The sequence below is a fragment of the Perognathus longimembris genome, chromosome 28, assembly GCF_023159225.1.
Source record: "Perognathus longimembris pacificus isolate PPM17 chromosome 28, ASM2315922v1, whole genome shotgun sequence".
Taxonomy (NCBI): Eukaryota; Metazoa; Chordata; class Mammalia; order Rodentia; family Heteromyidae; genus Perognathus; species Perognathus longimembris.
Genome location: NC_063188.1, coordinates 35,322,231 through 35,338,956, shown reverse-complemented (window position 1 = coordinate 35,338,956; position 16,726 = coordinate 35,322,231). Strand labels below are relative to the sequence as shown.

Genomic DNA, 16,726 nt, shown 5'->3' with positions numbered 1-16,726 from the left:
TTTTTCTTGTTATGTTTTAATCTACAACAATTATCTCATAGAAAATGCATTCTTCAAGGTATTTGTGATGTTTTAGAGGGAATGCAAGTAGGCTATAGAAAGTGAGAACCATTTTCTAGCTTAAGGCCATAGAGTATTGTATGTTGAAAAACCCAACCAAACAAAAACCTCAGCATTTCTAAGCCTGAGAATTTGCCATCAGTGGTTGAGCACCATCCTAGCAAGTGTGAAGCTCAAAGTTCAAAAGTCAGTTTACTCTCCGTCCCAAATACTGCTTTCTCAGGAAACCAGATGTCTACAAGCTTTTATTATTATAGCATTAAAGGCAGTTAAATACTTGATATTTGGACAAGCAATGTTAACATCAGAGATGCACATGAGTCATGCATCTTTGTTAACTATGCTATCTGGGATGTGCAGACGATCACTCAAACAATACTTAAGGGCTTGGAATTTTCCTAAGGAGCAAATAAAAACCTTTATACTGGGGCTGGGAATATGGCCTAGTGGCAAGAGTGCTTGCCTCCTACACATGAAGCTCTCGGTTCGATTCCCCAACACCACATATATGGAAAATGGTCAGAAGGGCGCTGTGGCTCAGGTGGCAGAGTGCTAGCCTTGAGCGGGAAGAAGCCAGGGAAGGTGCTCAGGCCCTGAGTCCAAGGCCCAGGAATGGCCAAAAAACAAAAAAAAACCTTTATACTGGGCTGGGAATGTGGCCTGGTGGTAGAGTGCTTGCTTCGTATACATGAACCCTTGGTTCGATTCCTCAGCACCACATATATAGAAAAAGCCAGAGGTGGTTCTGTGGTTCAAGTGGTAGAATGCTAGCCTTGAGCAAAAAAAAAAAAAAAAAAAAAAAGAAGCCCTGAATCCATGCCGCAGGACTGGCAAAAAAAAAAAAAAAGAATAAAAACTTTATACACACAACTGTCAGACTGCCTGCCTGTCTGGTGAGCCAGTAGCTCACATCTGTAATCCTAGCTAGTCAAGAGTCTGAGATTTGAAGATCACAAGTTGAAGCCAGCTCAGGTAGAAAAGTCTGTGAGATTCTAATGTCCACACTAAAATCTGTAAGTGGAGTTGTGGCTCAGGTGGTATAACATTAGTCTTGAACAAAAAAGCTTAGGGTCAGTGCCCAGGTGGAGTTCAAGTCCCAGGACCGGCAAAAAATAAAATAATAATAAAGTTTATAAAGCATAGCCCTGACATAATGTGTCCATCTCTACCTCTTCAATGCTAGACATTAAATCCTGACATCTGTATTTCACAAATTAAAAACAAAAACCCTTGGATGTGCTTCTTAGCATGCTTACAGAATCATTTTAGCCCTGCCTGAGTCTTCTGTTTAGGATCTCTGGAAGAATGATGTTTTCTTTCCTTTTTTCTGTAGAGTTTTCAATGCTGATAATTTTTTACTTTGCAAGTGTTATGGCACCAGCCTTGAGTAAAAATGGCCAAGCAAGCATATAAGGTCTTGCATTCAAACCCCAGTGCCAGCACAAGAAATAAATGAGAAGTTTTTGTTTTAAAAGTTAGCCTAACATGATCATCAGAGACTTAAACCTCAGAGTCATTAGCTATAGGTAAGTTTTAGCATTTTCTGGAAAGTTAATAGCTCAACATTAAAGAGAATAAAAATCAAAATGTCCCTCTTTATCCCTGAATCTTTTGTAAAAGGATAGGAATCACAAGAACTGTGAATTGTCCATTGTTAGGAAGGGTGGAGTGGAAAGGGCATATTTCACTGCATGACAAATGATTTTCACCGCCTGTCCAGGAATAGGCATATGTGAAAGAGAACTCCATGCCAAGCCCCAGACACAGACAAAATGCTTCTCATAACTGTTCTTAGGCCAAGTACATGCTGTCGTGCAGCTAGGGTCACTGTAAGAGCATATAGCACGCAAACCTTTTACATTTGTGTGGAAATATAAATGATGAAGAAATTACCTGGGGACTTATATGGTTGTCATTGAAGGTGACTGTGATTCACTAATGTATTCACCAGCAGGAAGGAGCTTAAGCCACACTTACTCTGGGGTTACATTCATCAATTTCCTCACAATCTGAAAGTAGATGACATCATTTTTGATTGTACCAAACTGACTAGATCCCTCAGCCAGGAGGTATTGGCAGAGACGTGGCATATCCTGGTATTTCTGGAGCCAGGGGACTTTGGCTCTAATTTATCTTGCCTTCCAGCCTTGTGGTCTTGGGCATGAGTAAGAGGTGTTATCTTATTCTTCATTGTGTAATTTCTTTGGTTTTAGTCAAGCTGGGTTTTAAAAAAGTGAAGTCTTGGCATGTTTACATTTGCATGTCTGGTTAATAATGCTAGATAGACTTTGAACGTATTGGGTAGTTTTACATTTTGCTTCAGATGCTTGGGTTTTAAGGAGCCCTATTAAAAACCACTTCCCTTTTCCAGTAAATTCATATAAAACAATTGCAGATGAACAAAAGCCAAAACATCAGATCTAGTACAAGGGAAAGGGAAGATTCAATTCAATGATTTCGGCCAAAACCAAACAGGGATTTGAAACCCAAATTTCATCACATGTGAGTATGCAGCTTTGCCCAAGGACAGAGACAACTGTAGTTGTTCTCTTCTTTAGTTGCATATTTCTTATTAATATATAGATTACCAGTATTATTGGATTGAAAACAATTGTGCCATGTTTGTCCATTTTAACATGTGGTTTATTGTGGTTTTGCTATAGTCCTCTCCCCCCACACACCATTTCAGTGTATTACAGTTCTCTGAGGAATTTTAATTTTTTTTATAGTTACAAATTAGTTTATTTAGCCTGGCAGAATGGAGTGCCCTGTACTCCCAGTTATTTGGGAGATAGGAAAATCAGACATTAGGAGTTGAAGCTTGAGCAATACCATGTAGCAAAATTAGGGAGCTAAAGAAAACAAACAAAAGATCTTAAGGTTAGGCTTGGGAGCGTAGCTCAAAATATGTGGATATGGAGTTCTTCAAGTGAGAGACTGGGTTCTCCAAGGGCCCCAGTACAACAACAAAAAAAGCTTTATTAAAAAAAAAAAAAGAAGACCTATGAAACTTTCACAGTGTATTAAGAGAAGACTCGAATATTTAAAAAGTCATTGCCTGTCACAGAGCTAGAAGAGTTCACCGTGCAAAGAATTCTTCACAAAACAATATATAAATTCAGCTCCATCACAAACAAGAACTTGCTAGGTTTTTATTTTAATATTATTATTTTTGTGGGTGGTGGTGTTATTCTCGTAGCTAGAGTAGCTAGATCGTTTTTTGCTATGTAGAAATAAGATGTTGGAATAGGCAAGTAAATTTTTCAAAAGATATTCTTAACTAGAGATTTCATGTTGTATAAAAGCATCAGTAGTCCCCCCGCACCCCAATCATCCACCCTTGCGGTTTTGAATGCAAATTTCCCAAGACACGTGTTGCCTTTCTGCTTTCAAGTGTTTTTAAAATGAACAGTTTTCCCTTTAAGTGCATTTCAATTTAACTTGGCGATTCTCCGCTCCGCAATTGAGGGGAGGCCGCAGGCTCGCCCCCTCCCATCGCGGGAGTGGGCGGAGCCATCCTGATCTCGCAGCCGCGGGGAGGGAGCTGCGCGTGGCCCACGTTCTTGAGGAGGCGGGGGCCGGAGGGGGGGGGGGGGAGGAGCAGCTTTTTCCGAGGAGTCGGCAGCGGCGGCGGTGGCGGCGGCAAGGAGCTTCTAGGTAATGGCTGTCTTGGCGCTACTTCTTTTCTAGTAATTTCTCCGCGCGTTAAAATTTCGCCGCGTGTTAAAATTCAACATCAAAAAGAAGAGCAATTCTTGTTTGGAAGAGGTGGTAATACAAGGTGTTCGGGGTTCATTTACTGTTGGGGGGACGGAATGAATCCGGTGGAATTTTTCGTTTCTTGCAATATTTGTTTTTTAAGTCAGTGGTGCGGGCAGAGGTGACCGCATTACAGCTTGGAAACGAAGACTTTGGCTCGACGAGCCGAGGCGGAGGGTGTTCCGTTTAAACCACGTTAGTCCTTGCTGCTTTTCTTAACCATTTTAGATTCGTCCTGAAATAACTGATCAAAAAAAAAAATGTGAACATGTAAAGTGAGCGTGCGTTAAGAAAGCAAGTGGCAATGTGTGCACAGCTGCAGGGCAGATTCAGCTACGCTGCTCCGCAGAGACAACACTTAAAAAGCAAAGAAAATGCGTTTATCTGGCGGGGGCGGGGGGGCGGGGAGCGGGAGCTAGACTCCCTGACTCCCGAGTGCGCAGCGGTGCGGCGTCTCCAACCGTCTGGACATGGGTGTTGTGGTTTTGTGGTGTGTTTTTTTCCTTTCCTTTTTAAAATTTAGCTTAACTACTTTTAGCATTCTTAGAATTGGCTTTATTTCATGACCATATTGCTAATTAAAAGAGCTCAATGGTGCTGAAGCGGTTTGGGATGCCTAACCATGCCTCTACCCACGGGCACGTCTGTACTCTGCAGCCCTTCCTGCAAGGTTTCCTGCACCAGACTCAGTACCCTACTTGCTGTGTGCCCCAGCGTCTCTGTGCCCTCTCTTAACTCATCCCTATCGGGCCCCAGGTACTACAGTGATGGTCAGCAAAGAACCTTTTCACCCTTTCTATTGTCCAAACTTAAAAGTGAAATTGAGAAAGGATTTTGATTTATTTTAAGCACTTCTAAAAGTAATTGTGTGACATAGATACTTCTGTTTTATGGGGTGCTGTATGTAGTGATTTGTGAACATGTCTTTGAAGTACCAGATTAAAAACAAGGCAGTTTCACAATAGCCAACAGCATAATACAAGATTCAAGAGAAAAGATTGGTAATACAGTATGTGGAACAAAATAGGGGAAAAAAAAACAGCTAAAGGAATTGCTTATATGAATCAGACTCAGAACAGAGTTTACTATCTTTTAAAATAGTTTTTAATATTTGTTTAGTCACCCTGTAGCAATATCAAAAACATTGCAGTGAAATGCAATGAGTTGTGCAGGAATTGCATTTAAAGTGAGCCATTAAAGGGCATCCCATTGAAAATACATATTAGTAAGTAAAAATGTGCAAACTACAAAATTGAAGACAATTAACACCCTGTCTTCAAAGACATACATTACTATCTATATGTTAAAAAAGGAAAGATACTCGGGAAATATTAGTTATCTCTTTCAACTGTACTTTGCATATTTTTCTGATATTTTCAATATCCACTAAAGCTTGTATTTTTTTTTACAATCAGACCACTAGAAATGAAGGTATCTGGATTCCATTTTTTGTATAATGCATGACAAAGCTCTAAATCTAAGCATGGTATAATCTAGAAGCCTGAGAAAGCTACTGGTAGACTGAATGTACTTCCAATCTTTCTTCCACTAGAATGTGGTACTGACACTTCTATTTGGAGTCACACGGTGGCGCTTGCCAGCTAGCCTAAATTTTCTCCAGGAAACTATTTTTATGAAGTGAGCAAACAAAGCAATGCAATGTATTTTGAATTAGACTCTGAGACAGTGTGAGTGGTATGATTGATATTTCATTGAAAAAAAAATTGGGCTGTTCATATCTACAAAACAAAGGCCTAGCCAAGCAATGACACATTGATTCAAACAGAAAACCTACAAGAAACTGCTTCTAAGAGTCTCAACCATAAAACCAACAACACAGTTGTTATTTCCTTCTGTCCTATTATCACCTTCCACTTTTCCAGCAGGAGATGATTTCATCATCAGCTCAATAATAAAATTGTGCCCCACAGAGTATTTCAGACTTTCAGAAAACAAAAAAAGATAAACATGAGATTTCACCTCCTCCCTGTGTTTCAGAGTGACAAGCCTGGGCAAATTTTTGCTAAGGAAATTTCTTTACCACTTCTTCCATGTAATTGGTTTGATTATCTGTCTTCCTTTGCACAGCCTAGGTGAATATCCAAGGTGCCTGTGACTTGGGAAGTTGGCTGCAATGTCACTTTAGCCCCTGTGAGGCAGTACAGCCACCTAACTGCCCAGCAGGGTGAAGGCATTGCTGGACTAGCATATGAAGTAATAAGCCAGCCAGCTCGCACCTACGTGACAGAGGGTAAGACATCACAAAAAAACAGTTCATGTTTAAAACAATTTAAGAATATGGAGTAGTGCTTATTTTGTTTTCTGCTGTGGTAGCTATCAAATTCTAAATGAATCTCAAACATTTTATTTATTTGTTGCCAATTGATGGTTAAGGTGAAGAAATCAGCTGGTTAAAGCATTTTAATGGACAAAGTTTTAATGTGAAAGCAGATGGGAAAAGTAGCAAGCTATAGTTACCGAGTGTCCTCCCAGTGTTCCTGGTTGCGGTTCAGTGTATGATTTTTCAACTTTACTATGATACACAAACCACGAAAATTCAGTAGAAATTATGCTTTAAATTTTATTTTGAATTTAAATCTTTCCCAGTATTGGCAAGTATGTAATGCTCACACTTCTTTTCTCAGTATGGGATAGGAGCAATATGCCATGGCTCACAGGTAGCCATAGGAACAGTATCCCACAGTAGACCGTGTTTCCAGTAGCTTTTTTTGCTTTTATTCCATGTTTAAGTAACAAGTTTGACAAGAAACGTACTTACTACCTTAAGTATGTATTGTAACCCCTCTCTGTCACGTTGACAATAAAATTAAATTTTAAAAAAGGAAAAAAAACATCATTGATTTTCTTTCTGTACCAGTCCTAGGGCTTCAGCTCAAGGCCTGGGCACTATGCTTGAGCTTATTTGCTCAAAGCTGGAGCTCTAACACTTGAGCCAAAAGCTCCACTTCTAGCTTTTTGGTGATCATTTATAGGAGATAAGAATCTCTCAGACTTTCCTGCTCAAGCTGGATTTGAACCACAATTCTCAACTCTCACCTTCCTGAGTAGCTAAGATTATACACATGAGCCACAGGCACCTAGCCTTAAAGCATTTTCAACTATAATATTTTAACTTTATTGAGATATAATTTTATTGAAGTCAAGGAACACACACACACACACACACACACACACACATATATATATATGTCCTTCAAAGTAGTGAAGAAAGGTTGGAAAATAGCTCATTTGGTAGAGTGCTTCCTGTGAGGTCCTGAGTACTGTCCTCAGTACTATAAAGTAAATCAATATTAATAATATTAAAAATAAAAAATGAAGCAAGTAGCCATGATGTTACCACTTATGAAAGACTAGTATGCCCCACAAAATCCTTTAAAAGTTTTTCAAAAAATAGGTATTTGTGACAATCATTCTGAATCTCTGATTCTTAAGTACATCCTCCTAATGATGATATTATGTTGTTATTTTTATGTTCTTACCTGGGCCAGTGTAGAAGATATAAACTCACTGTGTGCATTACTGTGCTAGGAAGAGAAGCACTGGCAGCTTAGAGCAGTTAAAAAGAAAGTCCTAGAATAAACCTTAAGAGGCCTAAGAATTCCAAAATATTCAGAAACAAAAAAAAATGGTATTCCTTAATACATTCTTCATTGTCCTTGCCCACAGGAACCACCTCAGAAACATCCCTTTCACACTTTTACATAATAACTATAATAAGGGTTGTATACTGGGACAGTATAAAACTTCATTTCTTTTTCAGTTTTTAGACAATTTTTCCAGTGACAATATATTTCTGGCTCTGATTCCAAGTAATTATTCATCTTTTGGTTACCTTTTTCCATTTTCATTGTCCTTCGGAAGATATTCTTTTGCTTATTTGTGATTTTATTGTTTGGGGGGATTTTTGCTGGACCTGGGGCTTGAATTCAGGGCTTTGCCGCTGTCCCTGAGCCTCTTTGTGTTCAAGGCTAGTGTTCTACCATTTCAGCCACACAACACTTCCAGCTTTATCTGAATAATTAATTGGAGATGAGAGTCTCACAGACTTTCCTGCCTGATTGGCTTTGAAATGCACTCCTCAGATCTCACCTTCCTGAGTAGCTAGGATTATAGGCATGAGCTACTGGTGCCTGGATTTCCTTGTCCTTTGAAAATTAAATACCTTCTGATATAACCTATTCAAAATCATTTATTCAAGTTTAGTTGGGAGTTTTTCAAAGCATGTGAATCAGCCACAAAAGGAGAAAACTGTTTATTTTTCCTAAAGCAATAGAAACCTCCAAAATCACTGCTTTTCTGCTTATGTGGCCCAAGCAGTCACACCAGCAACCTAAGTACCCTCCACAATTGAGAGTTTGCTGACTCATTTCTAGTCTATGTCTTTACATCCCAATTAATAAACATTTTCAAATTTCCTGTGGTTCATTTTGAACATCTTTTCATCTTCTTTCCATTGTCCATATAACCTCTTGTACATACTTGAGCTGTCAGTAAATTGTTTTCTAATAAGTTCTGTGATTTGAACTCAGGGTTTTATACTTGTTACATAAGTGCTCTACTACTTGAGTCACATATTTAATATCACTTTTTGTCTGGGATAGCTTTTGTCATGGATAGCAATCTTCCTTTTTACATTTCCTGCAATTGCTGGGATGACAGACATGTGTCACTAGGCCTAGCTATTAATTTAATTTAATTTTTTATTTAACTTTTTATTGTCAAGGGATTACAGTTACATATGCAAGGTAGTGAGTATATTTCTTTTCAAACTTGTTACCTCCTCCCTCATTTTTCTCCCACCATCCCTCCTCCTCAATCCTTCCCCCCCCCCAGTTATACAGTTGGTTCACAGCATATTGTCTTGTAATCATTGCTGTTGCATTAGTTCACCTGTTATACTTTGCTTCATCATTTTGATTTCCCCTTCCCTTCCCTGATTCAGACAAACATATATGCAATACCCAGGGTACCAAAATCAAATACAGTAACAACAGGGGCTAACCCATAGGGAAGATAAACAAAAGAAAAAAAGAAAGAATTTCACATACTATGCTAGAAATAACAACCACATTTTCTTGATCTACTGAGGGGCATCTGGGTTGGTTCCATATTTTAGCAATGGTGAATAGTGCTAATGTAGTGATATGATCTTACAGGTTTTTTGTTGTTATTGTTTTATTGGGGTTTCTTTTGGCCTTGGTTTCCCTGGAAGTGCAATCCTCCTTATCTCTGCCTTCAGTGTAGCTGGGATGACCGGTATGCAACACTATGCCCAGCTATTAGTTGAGGTGATTTTCTACAAATTCTCCTCACCCACCCCTTTCTGGCTTCAAATTATAACCTTTCCTATCTGTACCTCCTGAGTAGCTAGGGTTTTGGGTGTGATCTACCATCACCTAGTGTGTTTTGTATATATGTATTTCTTTCTTTGTTTTTGATGCAAGGTCTCCAGGCTACCTTTGAACTCCCTATAAAACGTACAATGACCTCACATTCATTATCCTCCCCCTCAGTCTTCCAAGTGGTAGAAACCTAGGCCACCACACCCAGCATTAACCTGTCACTATTCTTTAAAAATTATTTTAACCTTGTAATATATTTTGATGTCTGGTGGTAACAAGTATATATCCACACCACTAGTAAAGTTAGAACTGAACCTCAAAGCCCGCATCTGTGTATCTTACCTATTTGACAACTTGAAATGTGTAGAAACATTTCCATACTGTTACCTGAGAAATATTGAAGCTTAGACATTCGATTTGGGGATTGCAGTACTACTAGGAATTTTAACTCAGGACCTGCTGCTTTTTAGGCTGTTGGGTAACTACCAAGTCATATCTCCAGCCCTGTTTTTTACAAGGTCATTTTAAAAGGAGAGTCTTGCTCTCTGCCTGTGTGTGTACCTGAGCCATGATACACATATTTTAAATCTTCCCATCATTGCTAGAATCACAGGTATATACTACCACATCCACCTTCCTTCTGTGAAGATTGAGTATCATAGAATTTTCTACCCAGGCTGGCCTAACATTGTGATCCTCCCTGTCCATCCTCCAGTGAAGCTGGAGATGACATGCACTGTACCCAATTATGGCTCGAGAAGGAGTATCTGGAACTTTTCTGCCAAACTTGGCCTTGAACTATGATACTCCCAGTCTTAACCATCCATTGTAGCTTACAGTCTTGAAACATGGAGAGCCTGCCTAGACATTTGATACTTTACAGTCTCTTTTATCTCCTTCCTACAGAACAGAGTATGTCACATTTACCAGAGGAGATGGTGAAAATAATTTATATCCTGCCTAGGTTTCTGTGACCCCATGGGAGCCTCAGAGAATAGCAGGGTCTGTGGGAGTATTCCCTTTCTCTTTAAATTTCCAAGAGCAGGTCACAGCCAGCTCTTTCTTTGTTAAAGTCACGAAGTGCTTAATTAGTGTGCTTGAATACAAAAACTGTGTGAATACTCAGAGCTTTATGTGCTGTGATGTTAGATGTTGGAAGTCCTCATAAATCTTTCTTTCATTTTATTTCTTTAAAAATGTTTCCTATTTGACTTCCTTGAGTTTTGATTCCTGGGGAGGACAGAAGATACAAATGTGGTAGATTTATTTCCTTGTGACCTAGGTCACTGGGTGTTTTGTCCATCTTATCTTCTCTGTCTTGTCACATATACTTAGGCAGAGATTATGGAGTCTTTTAGGCCCTGAAAATAAGTTACTCTGGCTTGCCTTTCTCTGTACTCTGAAAGCTCGTCTTAACTAGGTTTTGAGCTCTTCTGTTTCTTCACATAGATATTCAGCAAGTGAACATTACTTAATAAGATTAAACTCTCTCTCTCTCTTTCTGTGTGTGTGTGTGTGTGTGTGTGTGTGTGTGTGTGTGTGTGTGTGTGTGTTCCCTAGGACCTGAACTCAGGACCTCGGCACTGACCCTTAGTGTTTTCACTCAAGCCTGTCACTCTACCACTTGAGCTATACTTCTACTTTCAGCTTTTTTTCTGGTCTTGGGCTTTGAACTCAGGGCCTATACACTGTCCCTGAGCCTCTTTGTGCTCAAGGCTAGCTCTCTATCCCTTGAGCCACAGCACTACTTCTGGCTTTTTCTGAGTAGTTTATTGGAGATCAGAGTCTTGTGGACTTTTCTGCCTGGGCAGGCTTCAAACCGCAATCCTGAGATCTTGGCCTCTTGAGTAGCTAGGATTACAGGTGTGAGCCACTGGTACCTAGCTACTTTTGGCTTTTTGCTGGTTAATTGGGGATAAGAGTCTCTAATTGTCTTCCCAGGCTGACTTTGAACCAGGATCCTCAGATCACAGCCTTCTGAATAGCTAGGATTACAGACGTTGATCCTCTAGAGCCTGGTTAGACTCAACTCTTTGTTTACAGTTTCCGTTATTCATTTGTCTCCACCACTCCTATAAAGGTCACTGAATATTTTAGATAACCAGTATGTATTTTGAGATTTCTTGCTTTAACAATGTCTATGGCCCTTCGTGGATTTTCTAAGTATTCTCAATGAACCATTCTTGCTCTTTAATGCACTAAAATATTGACATTTAATCTTAAACCATGTGTCTCGTGTGTGTTATTTAGCTTCTGAGCTTCTGCTTTTTAAACTGTATATCTATCACTAGACTTTAGAATATGGCTTCTGTTAATTTTCTCTTACTTCTTCCTTTACTTCTATCCATATAGCTGGGTGCTAAGAATCTTGAGTGTAGTTAAAAGCTCTGACAAGGAAATACATTTCAAGAGCTATAAGACACTAAACGTATGAGATTTCCTGACAGCTTTTACTAACTCTCAGTGAAAGAAATATTTAGTGAAATATGAAGTTACAGGAATTGGTCTATAGCTACATCAAAATCAAAGGTTTTCCATACCTCCTGACACTTTAAAAATTCATAAGAAGTTCATAAAACTTAGTTTTGCTTAGCAAAGAGATTATAATTGTTTGAGGTTTTTCAAAATTTTTTCTTATTTATTGTCAAAGTGATGTACAGAGAGGTTATAGTTATAGGTCTTGGGTACATTTCTTGTACTGTTTGTTACCTCCTCCCTCATTCCCCCCTCCCCCCTCCCCCTTTCCCTCTTCCCCCATGAATTGTTCAGTTGGTTTACACCAAAGAGTTTTGCAAGTATTGCTTTTGTAGTCGTTTGTCTTTTTATCCTTTGTCTCTCAATTTTGGTATTCCCTTTCACTTTCCTAATCATTTGAGTTTTTAATAGGTACTTTCTATAATGTCAGAGGATATTTTACACAACATTCTTTAGAAAGAAATCATTGATTGGAAGTTCAAATCAAGCCAGGCGCTGGTGGTTTATGCCTGTAATCCTAGCTACTCAGAAGGCTGAGATATGAGGATTGCACTTCAAAGCCAGCTCAGACAGGGACGTCTATGAGACTCTTGTCTCCAATAAACTACTGAGAAAAGACTAGATGTAGCACAATGGTTCAAGTAATAGAGCACTAGCCTTGAGTAAAAAGAGGTTCGGGGACAGCGTCCAGGCCCTGAGTTCAAACACCAGGGCCTGCAAAAAACAAAAAAGGGAAAGAGTATAAATCCATATCCTCAAGAGTAGTACAATACACATGTCTTACATAGCTCACATTCTGATGCCTTTTTAAAGATCCAGGTTTATTAAGGTATAACTTACATAGAGTTCAGTTCACCATTTTATGATGTACAGATGGGTGATTTTTGACAAACTGATATAATTATTGATAAGTATCGATATGCAACATGTCCCTAGCTCAGAAATATTCCCTTCTGACCTACTAAATCAGTCCCCTCCTATAAGACTTGCATGTAGCACTTTTCACTATACATGCACAAACATATGCTTGCTGTATAAAGCACGTGTGTATATATGTACTGTGCACACATGCTTGTATTAGTAGTTTGTTCTTTGTAGCTGAGAGACATTGCATGGTATGAATGCCCCACAATTTGTATATCCACTCATTAGATTTATAGCATTATTTGCGTGTGTGTGTGCGTGCGCGCGCGCGCGCACGCACACACACACCAGTTTTGGATCTGGAACTCAGGACTTGGGCACTGTCACTGAACTTCTTTGCACCAGGTTTGCACTACCACTTGAACCACACATTCACTTTTGGCTGTTTTGGTAGTTCATTGGCGAAAAATAATCTTTGTTGCCTTGGCTGGCTTCGAATTATGTTCTCCAGATTTCAGGCTCTTGAGAAGACAGGATGTCAGGTGTGAGCCATTGGTGCCTGGCTTTATAGCTTTTTTGTGATTATGATTATGATTAACATTAGTAATTTCAAAACAGATATTTGTGTATAAATACTTTTTCATTGCTTTTTGGCAAATACTCAGGAGTGGAATTTTTAGGTTGAATATAATTATATATTTTACTACATTAACAACAGCCAAACTGTTTTCTAAAGTGGATGTGACATTTTTGCATTTGCACCAACAATATTATTTTATGAAAGTGATACTGCTATCAGTTTGTTAGTTTGTAGTGTTTTTGTTGTTTTGTTTGATTTGTTTTATGGTCTTTTATACTGACCATTATTTTAAAAGGTGCTAATTAACAGTGTCCCTTTATGGATTTACTTTCATATTCTTGGGTTGAGCCTCTTTTCATTTGCAAATAGATAATCTGTGGTTATCTACTTAAATTGAGTGATTTAAATTGATCATTTCAAATTGCGGCTTTAATCCTAACATTTTTGTCGGTCATGAGGCTTGAACTCAAGAGCTGGACACTATCCCTCAATTTTATTGAGCCACAGCCACCACTTCCTATTTCTGAGGGTTAATTAGAGATAAGAGTCTCATGGAATTTCCTGCTCTGATTGGCTTCAAACCTCAATCCTCAGATCTCAGCCTCCTGAGTAGCTAGAATTTTAAGCCACTGGCACCTGGATAATCCTACTAACTTTTAAAGGTAGATATTCTTTTTACAAATCCTTCATCAGGTCTGTGTTTTGCACATATTTTCTCCAGGTCTGTGAATTTGCTTTTTGCCTTTTTTGTAGAACAAAAATTTCAAATCCACAGCTTATTAGTGTTATTATGATTTATAATCTTTGTAACTTAAGCCTTTGTCCCATTCAAGATCTCAAAGGCTTTCTATTTTGTTTTCTTTAACAAATTTTACAGATTTTGGGTTTACATTTAGTTCAATAATCCATTGGAGTAATTTTGTGGATAAGCTGAGCAAAAGGATCAAGATGATTATTTTTGCTTATGTTCTTTCGATCCAGTACCATTTAGTGAAAAGACCACCATTTCTCCATTTAATTATAGTTGTCCAAAATTAATTGACCATATTTTCTGGTGTGTATTCTATTGATTTGTATCTCAGTTATAGGCCAGTAATACACTGTCATGATGACTGTAATTTTCAAATCATATAGAACTTTTATTACTTTTGTAATTCCTTCTCACTGTTACCCTGGCTCCTCCAGCTCCTTTGCTTTTCTATATACATTTTAAAGTAATCTTCTCAATTTCTACACAATGTCTACTGAGATTTTGACTAAGATTGCAGTAATTGTATAGACCTGTTTGGAGAGTTGATGCATACGAAATTACTAAGTCAATTAACATGCTATATTTTCCTATTCATTTAGATATTCATTGACTTAAATCTTTAACAAAAAATTTTACACATACATTTGGATTTATTCCCCCCTTTTGTGTATGATCTGGATTTTGATGACATTATTCATGGTATTTTTGAACTTTATATTTTTATTGTATAAAAATAAAATCAGCTGTTGTATACTAGCCTTGTTTCTGGTAAAACTGTAAAAATTATTGTTTGATCTAATACTTCTTCTTTGGTAGATTTATTAGGATTTTCTACATAAATAATCATGTTTGAAAATACAGTTGTACTTCTTGCTTTCAATCCATGTGCTACTAACTTTTTAAACCTTTTTATTTTTTTTAATTTTCTGAACTCTAAAAGGTTACATTAGGACTTACAACTTCAAACTTTATTGTATTATCTGGGGTCTTCAGCATAATATCTACTATAAATAGGAAAAGCATATATTCATTGCAGGTTCCTGATTTTAGTAAAACTCATCTGTACTACACCATCAAATGTGATAGTAAATGTAGGTCTTTTTAGATACTATTTTTTATTATTTACTTTATTGTTATTATAAAGGTGATATACAGAGGGATTTCAATTATATGAATCAGGTAATGAGTACATTTCCTTTCTTGGTGTCTTCTGTTCCCTCACTCTCTTCCAGTCGCCTCCTTCACATCTCCCTCCACCCATTAGTTGTATAGTTCACTTTCATCAGTGTCCAGTGAGCTCCACTGCTGCACTTTTTCATCCTTTTTTCCTGAGTTCTGTCCCCTCCTCCCCCACGCTTCCAAAGATATACACATGCATGCGCCAGACGTAAAGAAAAAAGGACAGAATCATCAAAAAATAAAAATTAAAAAAGAACAAAAAGAGATCTTTTGTTCCCATGTCTTGGAGTTCATTTTGATATTTTATATAAATATAAAGAGGGACTTAGGCATTACTTCTTTGTAGTTCTCTCCTAAAAGTATCCTCTTTTCATCCCCGTATGAGTATCTACAATCACATATGATTTGTCATTTCCCACTGTACTTTACATCTAATTTCTGCACATCAGAGAGAACACGTGCCATTTGTGTCTCTGAGTTTGGCTTACCCTACTTAATATGCTTTGTTCTAGTTCCATTCATTCATTTCCCTGCAAATGACATTATTTTATTTTTTTCTAATGTCTGTATAAAATTCCATTGTGTTTAGGTACCACATGTTTTGGATCCACTCATCGATTGTGGGGCATTTGGATTGTTTCCATGTCTTGGCTATTGTGAATAGTGTGGTAATTAACATGGATGTTCAGGTGTCTTTATCATATCCTGGCTCATAATGTTCAGGGTAGATAGATGCCCAGGAGTGGTATGGTTGGGTCATAGGGTAGGTCTGTGTTTAGTTTTTTGAGGAACCTCCAGATTGCTGGCCAGAGTGGTTGGACTAGTTTACATTCCCACCAACAGTGCAGTAGGGTTCCTTTTTCCCCATATCTTTTATTGCTGTTTGAACTCACAACGTTGACCAGTCCAAGTAGGGTGAGGTAGAATCGCAGAGTTGTTCTGTTTTCTGGTTTGTTTTTTTTGTTTTGTTTTGTTTTGCCAGTCCTGGGGCTTGGTCTCAGGGCATGAGCGCTTTCCCAGGCTTCTTTTTGCTCAAAGATAGTACTCTACCACTTAAGCCCCAGTGCCACTTCCAGCTTTTTTACTGTTTATGTGGTGCTGAGGAATCAAACACAAGGCTTCATGCAAGACAAGCAATCTACCGATAAGCCATATTCCCAGCCCCATCAGAGTTGTTTTTATTTTCATTTCCTTTATGGCCAGGGATGATGAGTATTTCATCATATGTTTCTTTGCCATTCTTACCTCTTCTTCAGAGAAGTCTCCCTTTAGCACCCTTGCACATTTAATGATTGGTTTAAGTTTGGGAGGGGTTAGTTTCTTGAGCTCCTTGGATAATAGGCCTTTGTCTGATATATTGCTGGTATTTTTTCTCACTCTGTTGGCTTTCTTCCTAGTTTAGTAGCTATTCCCTTATCTGTTTAGTAGCTATTCCCTTATTTTTATCTAGTCCGACTTGTCAAGTCCCTCTCCTTACTGTTGTACCTGTGGGACTCTTTTTAGCAAGTTTCTACCTATACCTATTTTAATGTTTCTCCTATTCTCTCATAGTAGTTTCAAATTTTCACGTCTGATATTGGGGTTTTTGATCCACTTTGAATTGATATTAGTGCCTGGTGACAAACAGGGATCCACTTTTAGTTTTCTGCATATGGATGCCCAGTTTTCCCAACACAAACTATTGAAGAGGATATC

The 16,726-nt window shown here is 38.2% G+C and overlaps 1 protein-coding gene across 1 annotated transcript in view; it reads left to right on the top strand.

Moving 5' to 3' along the window:
• The window catches only part of Pwwp3b (PWWP domain containing 3B), a 38,124-nt gene that overhangs the window by 4,700 nt on the left and 16,698 nt on the right, over nucleotides 1-16,726 (top strand). Inside the window, exon 2 of the mRNA XM_048336468.1 lies at nucleotides 5,913-6,070. The gene's annotated coding sequence lies outside the window, so the exon portion shown is untranslated. The remainder of the gene's footprint in view (nucleotides 1-5,912; nucleotides 6,071-16,726) is intronic.